At 43.6% G+C, this 4,011-nt stretch overlaps 1 protein-coding gene across 1 annotated transcript in view; it reads right to left on the minus strand.

Annotated features, from left to right (window-relative positions):
- The window catches only part of LOC109230075, a 30,205-nt gene that overhangs the window by 25,837 nt on the left and 357 nt on the right, over positions 1-4,011 (minus strand). The window lies entirely within an intron of this gene.

Below are 4,011 nucleotides of genomic sequence, written 5' to 3' on the forward strand. Positions count from 1 at the left end.
GCGAGCAGGATATATGTTTATTTATGGAACGGGCCGAACGCCTCGGTGAAAATAGATGCATCTATGGTTCGTGCCGCTCGACCCTCGGCAGTGCACATTTTACATTCCTGTTGGATCGGGCCGTCGCCTCGGTGTGATTTGCGCATGTTATTTGTCGCTTGAGGATTTTTAATCGCGAAACTTGCCCTTCGTGGCTTGATATAAATTGAAAAGATAATAAAGAATAAACCTTGGAGGCCCTTGATTAATTGTTGAGGGTGTTTACCTGTTTTCCTGGCTTCGTGAATTAGAACTACTATATGAATCCATGATTATCCTCGCATTATAGAATATTGTTAAGTGACCTCTAGTGAGTGTCGAAGTTGGCCATCTCGTCTCTACCCCTTCGGGATTAGGCGGGATACTCACTGAATACACGTTGATTACGTACTCATACTGCACTTCCGTGCATTTTTGTTGCACAGGTATATATACCTCTAGCAGCCTACTGGGCGTAGCAGCACGGATGTTTCTGGGATTAGGTGAGCTGCATCATTCGAGGCGACCGCAACTAGTGTAGTTCCTTTCAGCATTTGTATATTATTCCCTGTCCCTGTATTTCGGACGGATGTTGTATTTTATTTCACTTATCAGTAGTCGCTCATGCACTTGTGACACCGGGTTTCTGGGAAGGTTTTTAACGGATTTGTACAAATTGTTATTATTTAAATTTGAATTCAATTAGTGATCTTATATTTATGAAAAATGGAAGGAAAATTCTAGATTTTCAAAAGTATTAAAAGAGGATTTAATTGATGATTTAGTGGGCTTAGTGGATTTTGGGTCGTGACAACATGGTATCAGAGCACTAGGTTTCCGTCGGTCTCACGAGTCATGAGCAAGTCTAGTGGAGTCTCGCGGATTGGTACGGAGACGTCTGTACTTATCCTCGGGAGGCTACAGGGTTGTTAGGAGTACTTCCCTTCTTTGTTTCCTTATCGTGCAGTTCAATTCCTTTGAGGCTTATGCCTTTGATTCTTTCTACTCAATTAAACGCGAGCTCTTGTTATAAATCGGAAATTGAAGGATTGCAATGGTACTACAAATGTGGTGCGGGATGATGCTTCCAGTATAGTTGATTGGGCTATTATAGTCGCCTTATGGAAGGATATTCTAGTATTCAGCTCAGTAACAGAACTTTTGAGAGCCTTGAGGCTAGGCACAGGTTGCCATGATGCTTATGAGCGATTATTCCGCAGTGTTGTTGTGATGGTAGGGTGTTTGCCCACGTGTCGGGGCAGTGAACGAATTGAAGGGAGGTTTACTCAGTGTATAATCAAGGGATTCAGTATTTTATTCCCGGCAGGGGAAGGTCAATCGAACTAAGGATGGTCAGATGTGGACTAGTGGAAGTAATGAAACGTGGTAATTGCAAGCATGAAGGAGTTCTCTTCTTTATTGGGGTGCGGTTGTCCTAATTAGACGTATTAAGTTTATCGGTGTTACGATCTTCTATGACTCGCCCTTGGGGCATGATATTGTGAAATAGTACCAGAGATGCAACTATTAGATATCGCGGGATGCGGTGGCTCCGGACTGAATCAATATTGCAAATGCTGATGGTTTGATAAAGACGACCTTCGAAAAGATTTGGGATTAGTAGCAAATTGTGGATTCAAGTTCTCTGAAGATAAATTTATTAAGACAACGACTGAGCAGCGAAGGATGAGAAAGACATGTGGGAAGTGTCAGGCGGAGATTTAAACTTCTAAAGGGCCAGGTATAAGAAGCGTAGGTCGAGCAGCTGGTTAAAGGAGCGAGTTTGCCGAAAGTGGGAGAGTGGCGGAGCCGTATAGGTCTTAGTAGTAGGATGGCTACGCGCCTAAGGAGAGTTTGGAATGGTCTGGGATTTTAGCGAAGGGCAATTGAAGTCTACAGGTTTAACTCGAAGCATGGGTTGTTATGCGGCAGGAGATTCGGTATGGCGTAAAGGAGCTGCTTGAAATAAAGAAGGATGCAGCATAACTCTGAAATTGGGAAGGCGTTGCCGCGCATTTGATTGATGTCCACGAGGGTTGAATGGGCTCGTGCAGCTGGAGAGTGAGCTCGGACTCAGGATGGGTTATTGATGTCGTAGTGATTGTACCCCATGCAACAGCGTTGGAAGATGCCGGGGAGTGATTTCTACAGGTGGGGTATTCCTGTGAGCAGGTTAGCAGTCGCGTGCTTGGCGAAGCTTCTGTGAGGAATTATATTGGTTGTTCAACAAAGAGGTCGGTCGTGCGAATGTGGATGATGTCTCAGAATATGAAAGATGGTGATGTACAGGAAGATCCCGAGAGATTCTGATAATTGGTGGCGCGAGGTTAAGTCAATAAGAGGTAAAAAGGTCGGGCGAACTCAAGAATGGTGAAATGATGGCTTCAAGCCAAGTGGGAGAGTCCCACCGCTTATGATTGGGTTGTATGATTAACTACTTGCGTGATTTCTGGTTATTAGCATATTGATGGATTAATTCAGCTACGAGAAAAGACCATAAGTAGTAAATTGAGTGGAGGAATTATTAAGGATGTGCTATGGTTAGCCTTATGGGCTCATGTTCGAACTTGGGAAAGGATTCAGAATTTATGCCTTGTATAGAAGCGGGTTTAAAGGGGAGTGGCTCTGCCAGGTGCTTCGTTGAGAGGGTATTAATGTGCTAGAAGATTCATGGAGTGAATTATATTCGGGACCAAGTCAGAGCGGGTGGCTCTCAATAATGGTCCTAGTGAATTCAGAAGTTAAAGTGTGGTGCCCAATGATTTCGAGCCTATAAGTACAATTAAGAACCAAGCTTTGTAGTAGCTTATGAGAAGGTGCCCAGGATGTTCTATGATATTTCGACTTGTGGCGTAGCGTTTCAGTGATGTGGAATAGTTCGTGGGAATGGAGACAGCCTGGTCTCGTGATTCAAGGTCACTCGGGGCGAGTGTAGATGGAGTATGTTATGTGTTGAATGGAGTTAGTCTTATTTTTAAGGCAAGCAAGGAGGAATTGGAAGAAGGTAAATTGATTAGCCATAGTTGAATTAGCATATTGGGGCCAGTGATCAGTTCGGTCCCCGAGATCAAGTTATGTGTATGATTTGTGGAGGTACGTGTGAGGCCTGTCGGCCGCCGTGATTGATGGTTTATCAGGGACACTCTTCTGTTATGGCTTGTTAAGTGGAAGCGGATTCCGGAAGGGCTATGGTGGCTTGGACCACCACTTGCAGATTTGCATATCCGGTTATGGGAAATTACCTGTGTGTTGCTATGATTCTCCTGCAGTGAGTTAAGTGAAAAGTTCGTATATGATGAAGTGTTAAAATATTAATGATTTCGGAGTTATGATGAAAATCATGTTCTATCGTATATTAGCACGTTGGGTGCAGTAAGTAGAATAGAAATTCGAAGTGAGGATTAAGGTTGCAGTTTGGTACTGGTAAGGATGTCACGGGCTCAGATGAGCAAGGAAAGGGGTGAATGATTAAATAAAATTGGTATTGTTTTCAGCGCCACCTGAGATCGATGATTTGTGAAAAAGGCTTTGCATCCTGGTTAAGGATTCTTGATCGCTTTTCAGCGTTAGTGCGGCCGATGGTTTGGATGAGCGGACCCGTTATTTATTCCGGAATATTGTAGGGGCGTGTCCCACGGGAAGATTGTATAAGTGTGACAAGTAGTCACTTGATTGACTAAAGATTTAGACCAAGTATGAGGATTGTGGTAATATTATTAATTTGAGAATTTAGGCCTGGAGGGCACTCTGTTTATTAGGTTATGAACCGAGGAGGTTGCTCCGGTTATGATGGTTGTTCTTATGTGTTATGAGGAAAAGGGAGTTACTGTGGACCTTTGAAAGGTTATTAGCCAAGTGGGTGCAATCAGAAATCGGCTTGAGATCAACGGATTGATTTATATATGTGAACAGGGCTTTATATCAGGCCAGTTGTGTTCATTTCAGCGAGCGTTCCCTATGGAGGAACAGTCGGGGTGTTATTTTGTCATCAGC

The sequence above is a fragment of the Nicotiana attenuata genome, chromosome 7 (assembly GCF_001879085.1).
Source record: "Nicotiana attenuata strain UT chromosome 7, NIATTr2, whole genome shotgun sequence".
NCBI classification, from domain to species: domain Eukaryota; kingdom Viridiplantae; phylum Streptophyta; class Magnoliopsida; order Solanales; family Solanaceae; genus Nicotiana; species Nicotiana attenuata.